This window comes from Cynocephalus volans, chromosome 7 (genome assembly GCF_027409185.1).
Source record: "Cynocephalus volans isolate mCynVol1 chromosome 7, mCynVol1.pri, whole genome shotgun sequence".
Taxonomy (NCBI): Eukaryota; Metazoa; Chordata; class Mammalia; order Dermoptera; family Cynocephalidae; genus Cynocephalus; species Cynocephalus volans.
This window is the reverse complement of record NC_084466.1, coordinates 3,866,536-3,881,417: the sequence shown is the minus strand read 5'-3', so window position 1 is coordinate 3,881,417 and position 14,882 is coordinate 3,866,536. Positions and strand designations below refer to the sequence as shown.

The 14,882-nt window shown below is 47.6% G+C and overlaps 1 long non-coding RNA gene across 2 annotated transcripts; it reads left to right on the top strand.

Moving 5' to 3' along the window:
* Nucleotides 1-6,285: 6,285 nt before the first annotated feature.
* Nucleotides 6,286-11,332, top strand: LOC134382726 (uncharacterized). Of its 2 annotated transcripts, XR_010024089.1 has the most exons (4): nt 6,286-6,467; nt 9,423-9,554; nt 9,712-9,878; nt 10,565-11,332. It is a non-coding gene; the product is annotated as an uncharacterized LOC134382726 (long non-coding RNA). The 2 variants fall into 2 exon arrangements; XR_010024090.1 differs by lacking the exon at nt 10,565-11,332 and having other exon boundaries at nt 9,712-9,947.
* Nucleotides 11,333-14,882: the final 3,550 nt, after the last annotated feature.

Genomic DNA, 14,882 nt, shown 5'->3' with positions numbered 1-14,882 from the left:
GAGCAAGACCCTCTGTCCTCGACTCGACAGGAACTGTCGCCCACCACCCCCTGGTTGGATTGTGAGGACTGTGCCCTGGGGAATGAATTGATCCATTTGTGGAGTCATGGGCATGGTTCTGATGGCTTTTATTATTTTTTGACAAAAACATGATTGTATATATTCATGAGGTACGGAGTTGACTATCAGTATTTATGTACAATATGTGATGATCAAATCAGGATAATTAGCATACTCATCATTACAGGACATAATCATTCTTTAACCAATTTCTACCTAAACTCCCTTCACCCCCTCTAGCATCCGCAGTTCTGTTCGCTCCTTCTGAGAGTTCGACGTGCTATCGTGATGTAGTTCCCTGTGAGCTGGGCCACTCACTGTCATTCGAGCACTTGCCATGTGACACCTTGCCTTGCTGTTTAGAGTCAACACCTACCAACAATGCCCTTACCAAATGTACTCCCTGCACTTTAGACATCCCAGCCTCTGCAACCATAAGAAACAAATTCTACTACTTATAAATTACCCAGTTTTAGGTATTCTGTTATAAGACACAGAGACGGACTAGCACAGGGCACAAGAATCTTTATGAAAAAGACACAGCATCTCAGGGCCCATCTGCAAGCTCGGCCTGGACAGTACCTGTGTCTCAGCAAACTGCACGGTGGCCTTCGTGGCTGGATTGTCAGGGTAGCCCCTGGGGAAGAGGTCCTGCCCTGCAGGGCCAGAACTGGCCTCTGTCACATGGGTGAGAAGAAGAATGTTGGTTGTTCCGAAAACTCCTTCCAACCCCACTTAGAAACACTGGAGCATAATGATTCTGCACCATCAGGACCCAGGAAAGGGGGAACTGCACTTGAAAGGAGAAGGGAGATCTGCGGTGGGAGACCCTGACGTAGAACACACTCGTCCCCTCACCCCTGATGAAAGTCAAGCACTGTCACATTCGACCCATCCTTTCAGCACATGCCATGACACGTGAGAATGAGCTTTGTCAGCGCTCCACGAGGCTGCCTCCTTTCTCTTTCCTTGTGTTTCCGAAAGAGTAGGTGCGATGGCCTGTGAGCAAAGAAGAGGGAGGCTGGGGGGAGACAGCCAAGAGAGAATTTTAAATATTGGGGGGAAAACTCTTGGGAATTGGAATTTCACTTTGTGTCTAGAAAGTTGAATATTAAAAATGTCAGAATATTACTGATATTTTGAATACTGTGGAAAGATTTTAGGATTATATGATCGTATTTCTCTATTAAAAATGTGTAAAGATATTAAGGTAGATAACAAAAAAGAACCATAAATTCTCTCTATGGCTATATTCATAGCCCTTGGCAATGTGACTCTGCACTTGTGTATTAGGGCTTCTCTCTCTTCAGTGCTCTTGGGAACTCTGTGACTAGGCTGGGGGATGGGCCAGCCCACAGGTGATGTCATGCAGCCCACAGGTGATGTCATGGGGATGGGTTGGCCCACAGGGTGACACCATGAGAGGAACCAACCCACAGGTTACATCACGGGGATAGACCAGCCCACAGGTAACATCACGGGGATGGGCTAGCCTGCAGATAATTGTAGAATATACTATAAAGCATATGTACTCCACAGGGCCTGGTTTTCCAAAGCCTTACAGTTTCAAATATTGACCTTGCAAGGACAGGAAATTTTCCTCAGGCTGTAAGTCTCTGGTGTAAGAAAAGATTTGTGGCACAGCAGGTTGCTAGCTCAAGGACAGACTAGTTACTGATTGTTGTGTAAAGATACTGAGAAATTGCTATAGGAAGGAATGTTTGCTAAGATCAAGCTGTTGTTGACAGAACCACTTAATTGTCTATGGGAATATCATCTGGCTTGTTTCACTGAAAGTTACCAGCCTATACTGTTAAACTATAACCCCACCTTCGTTTTCTTCCTGTAACTTTCTGGTCTGAAAAATAAATGCAGGAAGAGAACCCCAATTTGGTGTTAATTTCCCAAGGAAGGGATGCCTCTCGCTTGAGGGTTTTGGTGGGAGATTAACCACTTCGGGGCCTCTCCCTGCTCAGAAGAGATGGGCTTTGAGTAATCCTTTGCGTCTCCCTCACCCGGGGGAAGAGGGGTGACAAATCTGTGGGAGGGCAAAGCAACAGATAATGTCATGGGGATGGGCCAACCCACAGAGTGATGAATGAATGACACATGCCTATGTCCCCCCAGCCAACATATAAGTGAGGCTACTGACCACCAGCTGACCACAGACGCTTGAATGTGCCTCCAGCAACCCCTTGGAACCATCTGGGGAACCCTGCCCAAATTGCCTATCCACACCCACAGAACTGTCGGCAAATAAATCAGTTTGAGTCATGTTTGAGTTGGTTTGTTATTCAACCAGAGCTAACCGCTGCAGATAGCCATTCTCCTGTTGGACTTGGTGATGGGCACAACACAGAGGTCAGATGACCAACGCAAAGTCAGGGAGGAGGGGAGAAACACCGGAAATAGTACGTGGCTCTTTGGGTTCCCCAACAGTCTGTGTTGCAGGGATGCTCTGGGATGTGTCGCACGTTGTACTTGGCATTTGGGGGATCTACAAGGGTTGTCTTACCGTGAAACGAGTTTCAATATGATTGAAAACTGGTTATTTGAAATTGCCAAATTTTCAATTTCTTTAAAGTAATAAACTCCTTTTCCTATATAATTGTGCCCAATTAAACAGAACAGTCTCACTTGGAAAGGATGGGGGAATACAAAACTGAGAGAAAAGGATCTATAGTGAAACAACTACAGTAAAACAAGACAAAGCACAAAGAAAGGTTCTGGATTTGGTTTCTGTAGTTGCCACGCTCCTGTGTAAATACCTCAGACACGGCAAGTGGAGAAATCTTAGCATTTTAAGAGACATCCCTTAACTCACCTGAAACTCATGTAAAACAACTGGGGAAATTAAAAGGCCACCAAGGTTTTGTTGTCATTGTCCCATAAATCTTACCTTGTAAAGCTGGACATCCAGAAAATTCATTTCAAAGTCAGGGCTTCAGGGTGGTGATAATTTAAATGACAATTGCTGAGTTAACTGCGTTTGAATTATGTCACCCAAAGCTCCTGGAACATGACCAGATAAGGTGTGACTTCACCTACCGGCCTTACTAGAGCACTAATACTGTCTGCTGGCCTATTTAGGAAGTTTTTCCATAGTGACGGAAGCTGGCTTCCTGGGGACATTATGTCATCTGAGCCATCAGGGTTCACAGAGAATGAGGACATCGCTGCACACACAGCCTTCTATTTATACCCTGTTGCTAGCAACGGCTGAATGATGAGAGACGGATCATCACATTCGCTGGGAAATTGTAGGGGTCACTGTGACTCTTCTGTGAACCCACAGATGTTACGGGGTGATGGAGGAAAGACCCTGCGGACGTCTGCTGAGCCAGGCTCACGGAGCTTCCTGACACATCATGCTCTGTTCTGAGCACAGTGCATGGATCAACTAATTTATCCAGAGCAAAGTTGGACGGACCGGGAAACTGAGGCCAGAAGAAGTAAATAACTGTCCGAGTTCGTTCAGAAGTCAAACCCAGGCAGTTGAGGTCCACAGCCTGTATGTACGTCGCTGTTGAATGCACTGAAATAGACGTGCGATAGTTCAACGTGAGCTCAGTGGAGAACGTGCACGGGAAGTTTTCAGTTTCCTCCAGTCAGTCCAAGCTGCACTCAGGTGATGAGCTGACCTTTCCTATCCTTGACAATAACCTGGGCAGATACCCAGCTTTCAGGTTTCTTTCAGTAACCAGGGAAAGCTAAACCCCTGCATAGCTCCGAGCCGTCCTCTTGTGCAGTCTGAGGCCACCTGCTTGCTGCTCACGGCTGGGTGCCCACCCCTTCTCCCAGTGACCCTTAGGTTCCACTCCATGGACGCAGCATCCATGGACTTCGATGGCAGAAAAAGCACATGTTCATTGTCACCAGTCTCTACTGAAATGTAGCATCTTTTCAATTGTGACCAAAGGCCACCAACCACTATGGTATTAGCAGTATCTGCAACTTTATCACCAATAGAAAAAAAAGATACCAGATTATACTGTCATAACTTCAGATATTATAAAATATCATTTATGTTCATCAGTACCCTAAAGTGTAATTATCCCCCTCTAGATCATTTTATTTAATTTATTAATAAAGAAGTACATATAGTACTATATCAAAAATTTTTTTAAATATTTTGATAAGTGCATTTCAATATAATAGTGTTCTTTATAATACTATGTATGTGCTTCACTATATGCATTTTTTAAAGCATTTTTTCCTAAGAACAGTTCTGTAGGCTTCACTGGCCTGCCAAAGGTATCCACAGCATAAAAAACAAACAAGAATTTCTGGGCTGGGGGGATTTGAGGCGGCAACAGGCACAGTCATTCTCTGTCCCCTTCTTCCTCATCTTCTAATCCCGGCTCCTCTGGGGCTGGGGACCGGGCAGGGCGAAGGAGAGGGGCAAGCAGACTTTGCCCAGCTGAGCTGCCCCTGCCTCTGTCCTGAGGCCTCTGTGGTCCCCAGGCAGCTGTCTTCAGGGATGTGTGGATGAGTTTTCAGTAACTCCTGACTGTCAAGTCCTCAGCCCTGGAGAGCTAACTCTGGCTTATCCATTTTGCATTTTAGCTTCAGCCCCTGCCCCCAAAGTGTGTCTCAACACTCCTCAGGGCTGGGGTCCCCTTCCCCAGAGGAGACCCTCCTGGACAGGACCAGAAGGAAAGCTGAAGCCCAGCTCCCTCCCTTAGGCTCCCAGACAGGCTCCCACCTCCAGGCACAGAAATCTGTGGGTGTGCACATGGTCCTCCGCTGCCCACCCCAAGTCTCAATCTGCCCCCTTCTCCCCATCTGCAAGGCCCCATCAGAGAGGTGCTGGGGGTGGGTGAGTAGATCAGTCAGGGCTTAAGGTGCCAGCTCCAGCTCTTAGGAGACACCCACAGAGCCTATGAAGTTCCCTTGGTCCTCCGGCATGGGGCAGGAGACTTGGCTACCACTGTCTCCCCTCCAAGAGGAGGGAAAAGCACAGCAGCCCCATGCAGTCTGCCGCCTCATGCCTCCCCGTTTCCTCCGCTTTCCTCCTCCCTGGAAGTGGAGCACCGCTGGGGAGGGCCCCACGCAGTGGTTGAGGGAGCTGGGCTTTCTCAGCTGGATGGGAATTCCGCCCCGTTGTTGTTTACAGCTCTCTTCAGAATATGTGGCACTGCGTGTCTCTCGTCAGTTCGGGGCTCTAGGTACTAATCTGGACAACGGGAAGAGTGTCACTCAGTCGATGTCCTGTTCACCAGCAAAGGCTGAGGAAGCTGTCCACTGAGGAGCCACCCACCATACTGCCCTGTAGGCCATTCTTATCCCCACCGGAGCCACCACTTCCTTGAGGATTCCAAGAATTCCTACACTCTATGCAATGAGGCTAGGCCCCATACCCTATACTTGACAGATGCTTGGAAAGAGCTGTTGGCAAAGAAGGGGTGAAAGGACAGGGCAGTAGAGATGGGATTTCTTTAGGTACCAAGGGAGGCTTCTTTAAGAGGAAACCATCCAAAACAGTAAAGAACACACAATGTCCATTTGTAATAATTACTTTAAAATGTGTGTTCTCACCGTATTTTTGCTATTATAATTCATATTTGCAAACTCTGGCAAGAGAGGTCATTTCATGTATTTGGAATAATTCTCCATCCACTTTCCTTCCAACACAGTTGCATTAAAAAAAAAAAAAAACTTCATGAACCCGGCCATAGATCCTAATTAGTACCTGGTAATGTGCTTCAAGGTAACCTCCGTAAACACTGAATCAAAAAGGCCAGGGCTGCTGCAAAGTTTACCAAAACCCTTCTGCTGAGGTGCCATTGCAAGAAGAGGACGAGGGGGCCACCTGCAGTTTGTTCTGGAAATTTCTCACAGATCGGAAGCGAACTCGTGATGTGTAGACACGTAACGGTTTCATGGAAGTGTCTAGCAAAGCCTGCTTCAAAGCAGTCTGCAGAATTTTCTAATCTGCATCAGAAAAGATGAATATCCCCGAAGGCAGAGCGCCCGCGTGCACAGTGTGCGACACTCGCCCCGCGCAGCAAGCCAGGGAAACCGCGTGGAGACGTCATCCAAGCCAGAAGTCACCTGCAGCTCCACTTGACACTGGAGCCTAAAACAGGCATTTCCTGATGTCGGCTGCGTGACGTTGGCGGCGGTGACTCAGCCGAGAGCCAGGCCGGGCCGGCGGGGCGGGGGCGCAGCCCCGGCGTGTGCGCCGCTATTTCGGGCGCGTCAGCGGCGCAGTCCCCGCGGTCCCCGCGCGGCTCAGGAAGGACAAGTAGGACGCTAAGGCGAGCAAACGCTCCCACGCAGAGGCTGTGGGAAAATGACTCAGAGCTGCCTTAGTCCCCCTGCCCCGGGCCCGCGCAGCCCGGGGGATGGGGGCGCCAGAGCCGGGCGCAGGTGTGCGCGGGCAGGGGGGACGCGGGCTCTCCCAGGTGAGCGTCAGGGCAGGGGGGCCGCTCACACTCCCAGGTGAGCGTCAGGGCAGGGGGGCCGCGCGCCTTCCCAGGTGAGCGTCAGGGCAGGGGGGCCGCGCGCCTTCCCAGGTGAGCGTCAGGGCAGGGGGGCCGCGCGCCTTCCCAGGTGAGCGTCAGGGCAGGGGGCCGCGCGCCCTCCCAGGTGAGCGTCAGGGCAGGGGGGCCGCGCGCTCTCCCAGGTGAGCGTCAGGGCAGGGGGGCCGCTCACACTCCCAGGTGAGCGTCAGGGCAGGGGGGCCGCGCGCCTTCCCAGGTGAGCGTCAGGGCAGGGGGGCCGCGCGCCTTCCCAGGTGAGCGTCAGGGCAGGGGGGCCGCGCGCCTTCCCAGGTGAGCGTCAGGGCAGGGGGGCCGCGCGCCTTCCCAGGTGAGCGTCAGGGCACGGGGGCCGCGCGCCCTCCCAGGTGAGCGTCAGGGCAGGGGGGCCGCGCGCCCTCCCAGGTGAGCGTCAGGGCAGGGGGGCCGCGCGCCTTCCCAGGTGAGCGTCAGGGCAGGGGGGCCGCGCGCCTTCCCAGGTGAGCGTCAGGGCACGGGGGCCGCGCGCCCTCCCAGGTGAGCGTCAGGGCAGGGGGGCCGCGCGCCCTCCCAGGTGAGCGTCAGGGCAGGGGGGCCGCGCGCCTTCCCAGGTGAGCGTCAGGGCAGGGGGGCCGCGGGCTCTCCCAGGTGAGCGTCAGGGCAGGGGGGCCGCGCGCCTTCCCAGGTGAGCGTCAGGGCAGGGGGCCGCGGGCTCTCCCAGGTGAGCGTCAGGGCAGGGGGACGCGGGCTCTCCCAGGTGAGCGTCAGGGCAGGGGGCCGCGGGCTCTCCCAGGTGAGCGTCAGGGCAGGGGGCCGCGGGCTCTCCCAGGTGAGCGTCAGGGCAGGGGGGCCGCGGGCTCTCCCAGGTGAGCGTCAGGGCAGGGGGGCCGCGCGCCCTCCCAGGTGAGCGTCAGGGCAGGGGGCCGCGGGCTCTCCCAGGTGAGCGTCAGGGCAGGGGGGCCGCGGGCTCTCCCAGGTGAGCGTCAGGGCAGGGGGGCCGCGCGCCCTCCCAGGTGAGCGTCAGGGCAGGGGGCCGCGGGCTCTCCCAGGTGAGCGTCAGGGCAGGGGGCCGCGGGCTCTCCCAGGTGAGCGTCAGGGCAGGGGGGCCGCGCGCCCTCCCAGGTGAGCGTCAGGGCAGGGGGCCCGCGCACACTCCCAGGTGAGCGTCAGGGCAGGGGGGCCGCTCACACTCCCAGGTGAGCGTCAGGGCACGGGGGCCGCGCGCCTTCCCAGGTGAGCGTCAGGGCAGGGGGCCGCGCGCCTTCTCAGGTGAGCGTCAGGGCAGGGGGCCGCGCGCCTTCTCAGGTGAGCGTCAGGGCAGGGGGCCGCGCGCCTTCTCAGGTGAGCGTCAGGGCAGGGGGGCCGCGGGCTCTCCCAGGTGAGCGTCAGGGCAGGGGGCCGCGCGCCCTCCCAGGTGAGCGTCAGGGCAGGGGGTCCGCGGGCTCTCCCAGGTGAGCGTCAGGGCAGGGGGGCCGCGCGCCCTCCCAGGTGAGCGTCAGGGCAGGGGGCCGCGCGCCCTCCCAGGTGAGCGTCAGGGCAGGGGGCCGTGCGCCCGCACAGGTGAGCGTCAGGACTCTCTCCGCGGTACCCCCTGACATGGGGAGCAGGCTTGCTGTGGCCTTCACGGAGCTCCCAAAGCAACCTCACCCAGGCCACTTCCTGGAGAGTTCCGGTTCCCTTCAGAACCTGGGCTACATTTTTGTTTTGCAAACCAAATGTTAAGGTGAGGATTGCCCTGGGCACTAGGGAGGACAGTGACCTCCAAGCTAGCTGAGCGGCAGGGAAGGGAGAGCTGTGCGGAGCAGGAGTTTGCAGGGAGCAATGCCCGCCCTGGGGAGACCCCGGCTCCCCCCAGATCAGTGCTTGAGGAGCCTCCCCTCTGCAGGGTGGAAGGAGATCCCGGGAGAGGTTCCCACGATGGACCCAAGAAGAAAAGGTCTTGGAGTCAGAAGCATCTCAAAACTTGTTCTGAAAAGAGCTGGCCGAGCAGCGGGTGTCCAGGCGGTGGATGCTGGGGTTTAAATGGAACAATGGACTGTTTTCTGCACCACTTCAGAGCTAGGAGGGACCTTCGCCACCCATAGAAGCAGAAAGCTCCTTTAAGCAGCGTCGTGAGCAATGACCCGTGGACAGGAAAATTCGTGTCCTGAAAGTTACCTAATAGGATCGCGAAATATTTTTCTCTTGCTGTCTTTAAAAGATATTCTCAGGTCTCTGGTGTGACTCAAGTGTAGTTTGGAAGTAGGAGAAGGGGGCTTATGAGATGTTGAAGCTTGCTGCAAAGTCCTTGTCCTTCAGTGCCCTAGTATTAAATAGTTCCTGCGTATGTACCTTACCTGTCCAAATGATGGTGGCCCTGTGAGAGGGGATAGGTTTTACTACTTTGTCCCCTCCCAGGAATCAGGAGAATGCCTTGTGAAATAAGGGTTCTTGATGAACAGTGGACTGACTGATGGCCTCCGTGGCATGTGTAATCTTCTTTTGTCAAACTAGAGGGAGACGTAGTGGAGTCAGACAGGTATAAACTAAAACGCTTAAAAGGGTAAGGACGAAGAGCTTCTTATAGCACTACTTGAAAACATCTCTTAAATCTGGGATAACAAAGGTTAAAGAAGATGTGAATTATGAAAAGTATGATTTTACAAAAATCCCAAATACTTAAAAGCTACTCTAGGGGATACTTTTTAATATTGCAGAGAAAGGGTCTTTGGTTCAATAAAACTAAATGCTTTTTTTTTTTTTTTTTTTTTTTTGCATTGTGAGAATTAATTAGGGACTGTTTGCCATTCAAGTGGAAATGAGGTTGAATGTAGAATCATCCTCAAAATGACTTAGACAAATATGTAAAAGAAGATGCAGAAAGCGGAAGAAAAATAATCCACTGCTATAAACTCTTCCCAGGCAGCGACTGCGCAGTGTGACACTGAGTCCCTGGGCCTTAGTCAGGGTCTGCACCAAGGAAGAGCCCTGAGTGCACCGCCTCCTCCACACGTGGTCTCATCTCTCCTTTAATCTTCAAGGCCACACTCTGAGGTAGGCAACTGCTGTGATTCCATCTGTAATCCAGCCCTCGACCCATGACTATCTAGTACATAACTGTATTTTCAGTTCTATAACCTCATGTTACATACTTCTCAAGTGACAGGTTTCTTTCACAATGACGTTTTTCTTTTCTTTTCTTTTTTAACAGAACGCTTCTCAAGGGCTCAATATCATTCATTTCCATTTATCCTTTTCCTAACCTAGCATCTGGAAATTGGTAAGCATACAGAATATGGATGATAAAGGAATGGATGGATGGTCGATGGATGGATGGACGGAGTCGATGAAAGAAATAACGACTGGAAGGATGAATGGGTGAGAGCAGCCAAACACGTTTTTCCTCTTCCTGAAGATTCCTCCTGGTCTGTGATTCTGGTTTGGAAGAACTGCAAATAAAAGTGACTTAAGTTATGTAGATCTCTAAGAGGTTTCCTTTCCTTTTATTTTCTTTTTATTTTTCTGGTGGCTGCCTGGTACAGGGATCGAACCCTGGACCTCAGTGTCATCAGCACCACACTCTAACCCTCTGAGCTGATGGGCCAGCCCCACTGGGAGGTTTTATACCTTGCCCAAGGTCACGAGTTGACTGAACTCGGATTTGTCTACTTCCATGAGCACAACAAGAAAGCCCTTTGGATCAGATACAGATTATGAGGACAGACAGACTGACATCTAAGCCCGAGGATTTGAGAGTTCTAATATAAAAATGGCGGTACCCAAAATGAGCAGAAGCCACTGTCTGTTATTTAAAGTACAGTTGGCTATACTGAGAAAGTGCAGGAGAAGAGCCAGCATGTAGCTATTAAAATTTTTTTAAAAAGCTCTTGCATAATAGTGAACTAAATCAGTGACTTACAGTGAATTCAAGCACTAGAAAAAAAGAGTGAAAAGATTTTTAAAACAGGCATTGTTTCTCTTCTGTACATCACCATCGTATTTATAACCACCAAAACTAGGACTCTGTGTTTCTAAATTGCTGTCTTGGTTGGTACCATTTCCAGGTGAGGGTGAGGAAGCACTGTCCAGCCTGTCCTTTGCTTGAATCCATGGAGCAGCTATTAGAGGAATCTAAAGGTAAATGGTAGCAGACAGATTGGTGAAGAAAACCAGATTTAGATGTTCCATCCAACCCGCTGCCATTTAGCCCAGAGGCAGCTGCAGCCACAGGAAGTGTGTGCAGAGGGAAGTAACTAAAGACCCAGTTTTCTGGACAAAGGATCAAAGGAGGAACTTCAGGGACCTGGAAAGTAATGCGAAGACTATACAGTGGGTGGAACGTGGGAAGGAGACCCTATAAAATTGTTTGTGAACTCCTGGGCTCACCTTTGATCTGTGCAAGCATTCTAAACAGCTTCCCAAAGCCTGAGAACTGACTCCACCACCCACACGTAGAGCACACACATGGGACAGATCTGAAGAGTACTGCAGAAACTGAACTGATATTGGAACCACGGATCGTGGAAGATGGATGGGAATTTGCAGTCTGGAACCTAACCCAGTCATTGGACTGCCAAAAATATTAAGTTTTCCACAGGAGAAAGACATAAATCTATAGACTCAAAAGCTCAAAGAACCCAATCCCCATCCAGACATGTCATAATTAATTGTCTGAAAATTAAGGACAATGAGAAATCCTAAAAGTAGCTACATATAGGGGAATAAAGATTTGAATGACTGAGGTTTATTAGCAGAAACTATGGAGGCCAGAAGAAAAGGAAATAAACAACAGTTTTGAATTGCTGAAAGAAAAGTACTGTCAGAATTCTATTCCAGTGGGGGAAAAAAATCCTTTGGAAAAATGAAATAAAGCCATTTTGAGATGAAGGAAAACTAAAAGAACTTGCTGCCAGCAGACTATTTCTAAAAAAGAAATTGCTAAAGTAAGTTCTTCAGACAAAGGAAATAAGAGAACAAAACTTGGAACATCAGGAAAAAGGAAGAAAATTAGAAATGGGAAACATCCAGGAAAACAGAAGATTCTCATCTTCTAAAGTTTTAAAAATATATCAATATAGTAAACTACACAAAATATGTTAAAATGGTATAGTAGAAAATGTTTAAATAAGAGAAAAAGGACAGGAAAGGAGAAACAAAAATCAGAGGTAGCAAATAGAAAACAAATAATAAAAAACTAGACCTAAATGCAAACATACAAGTACCAATAATTACATTAAACATAAATACAGTCTAAATCTAAACATACCAATTACAAGACAAGGATTGCCAGAACGGATTTTAAAAATATAACCCAACTGTATATTGTCTGCAAGAATCTCACTTCAAATATAATGATATGGATGGGATAAATTGAACAGAAAAGACATATCAAGCAAAAACTAACCAAAAGAAAGATGGGGTAGCTATGCTAATATCAAAGAAGATTTCAAAGCAAAAAAAAACTGTCAGACATAAAGAGGCACATAGCATAATGATAAAAGTGTCAACTCACTAGGAAGACATAACAATACTAAATGTGTGTGCACATAATAATACAGCTAAATATAGATAAAGCAACAACTATTCCAACCAAAAGAAGAAATTCAAAAATCCATAACTTACGCAGGAAACTTCAACACTCGCTTCTCAGTAAATGATTAAATTAGTAGACAGAAAATAAATAGTGATATAAAAGAACTGAACAATGCCATCAACCAAATGCATCCTAATTAACATGTAGAATAATTTATCCAACACTAGTACAATACTTATTCTTGTTAATTGTACCTAGAATACCAAGGAAGGTCATACCCTAGGTCATAAAAGAAACTTTAACAAATGTAAGATTATTGAAATCATACCATGAGGTGTTCTATGATCATAATGAAGGCAGAAATATAACAGGAAAATCTACAAACACTTAGAAATTAAACACACACTTTAAAATAAACTATACATTAAAGGAAGTCTCAAGGAAATTCAAAATTATTTGAAACTGACTGAATGAAAATATAACAAATGAAGTTGAAGGGATGCAGGTAAATCCATGCTTAAAGGGAAATTCATAGCATCGAATGCTTATTTTAAAAAAAATTTAAAAGTCTCAAATTAATCTTCTAAGCTTCTACCTTAAGAAACTAGAAAAAGAAGAGCAAAGTAAACCCAAAATAAAAACATGAAAAAAATAAAGACACGAGCAAAAAAATCCATGAAGCTGGAAGCAAAAAAACAATAGGAAAAAATTGGTGAAACCAAAGCTCATTCTTTAAAAAGATCAGTAATATTGATAAACTTCTGATAGGTCTGAAAAGGAAAAATCAGAATATCCAAATTTTCAATATTAGGAAGGAAATAAAGGACATCTCTATGGTCTTCACAAACATAAAGATAATAGGGAATACTATGAACAATTCTACACACACAAATTCGACAACTTAGTATTAACTTAGTATTAATCCTCGAAAGGAAAAGCCATTAAACTCATCCAAGACTAAGTAGATTATCTGAATAGTCCTATATACCAAACACTGGTGAGGATGTGGAGCAACCAGAGCTCTCAGCATTGTTGGCGGAAATGCAAAATGGTACAACCACTCTAGAAAACAGTCCGGCAGTCTCTTACAATGCTAAACATAAACCTACCATATGACACAGCAGTCCTCATCCTGGGTATTTACCCTTATGTTCACACAAGAACTGGAACACGTAAAACTTATGTTCACACAAGAACTGGAACACATAAAACTTATGTTCACACAAGAACTGGAACACGAAAAACTTATGTTCACACAAGAACTGGAACACGTAAAACTTATGTTCACACAAGAACTGGAACACGTAAAACTTATGTTCACACAAGAACTGGAACACGTAAAACTTATGTTCACACAAGAACTGGAACACGTAAAACTTATGTTCACACAAGAACTGGAACACAAATGCTTCCTCTCTATTCATAATCAGCAAACACTGGAAAAACTCAAATATCTTTCCATGGGTGAATAAATAAAGTGTGGTGCCTCTATAAAACATAATCCAACTGAGCGATAAAAAGGAATAAACTACTGATACACACAACTACTTGGATGGATGTCAGATGCACTGTGCCGAGTGAAAGAAAACAGTCTCAGGTCGCACACTATTGAAGAGACAAACTATTGCAGTGGAGAGAAGCCCAGGGCTTGGTTGCCAGGTTAGGCTGTGTGAGAATGTCAGCACACAGAAAGAGCTTGAAGGGGTTTTCTGGGGTGATGAAATTGCTCTGTGTGCTAATTTGGTTATGGTTACATGAACCTATACATATGACACAATTTATGGAACTGTACCTCAAAATAAATCAATTTTAATGTAAGTTAATTTTTTTAAAAAAACATAAAAACTGCTTTTAGAATAACAGCTATAAAAGGCATGGAAAGTTGAGACTGGTGTCATAGCATCTTCTTTGTACTTTCCTGTGTATAGCAATTGTGCATAATAGATAGTAACATATGATAAGTCAGTTTTATACATAGAAACAAAATGCTCTAAATAGACTACCATATGGAGGGCTTTAATTCTCTCAGCAACTTCAATAGAAACCAAGCATAATGGTTTTAATTTTCTTCTCTACTATCCTATATATTAAGAAAAGCAAAAGAAATCCTTCCATCAGGTTTGTCAAAAGTGGGAAGGAAGTGACCGAAACTGGACCTCGACTGCTGTCTCCTGGCTAAGCGCTGTGCTGCAGCGTCCGTGGACCACCCTCTGTCATCCTGGGTACAGCTCTGCTAGGAGAGTTAACCGAGAGCATTTCAGTATTTAGAGCCTTTCCTTGAGTACTCAGTAACACACTGATCCTCCACGCTGATCCATATTTTGATCAAGTTTAAACTGAAGCTTAAATCATTAGGGAAAAGAAATCTTCCATCCTATTTCTTTACAACTTCAAGTAAAACTTGGAGCCCATGCCCCCGCTCCATTCCTATCTGCTGCGTGACTGTAATTTCAGTCCTAACTCCAAAGGATTAACTTTTGACGGCTGGAGGTGTGTCCTACACATCTCTGTCTATCTTGTGTCTGAGCAGTACCTGGAAGAGGTAAGCCCTTGGTGTGCGTATAGGGAACGAATGGATGAGGAGAGGGGACGGCTGTTTGGCTGGATGGATGGAAGGAAGGAAGGGAGGGACTGACTGAGGTGGGAAGGAGGGAGAGAGAGAGAGAGCCATCTTTTTTCTTTGCAGTAATCACTGTAATTTACCCCCAGTCTCTGACTCTCATTTGGAAGAAGTGCAAAATAAAAATGATCTACGGTATGCAAAGCTTACAATTTATTAGCAGCTTTTGCAGTAACTTTTCTTTTAATGCTTCTGTGGCAATACTAGCAACAAATTAATAAAAGCTTAA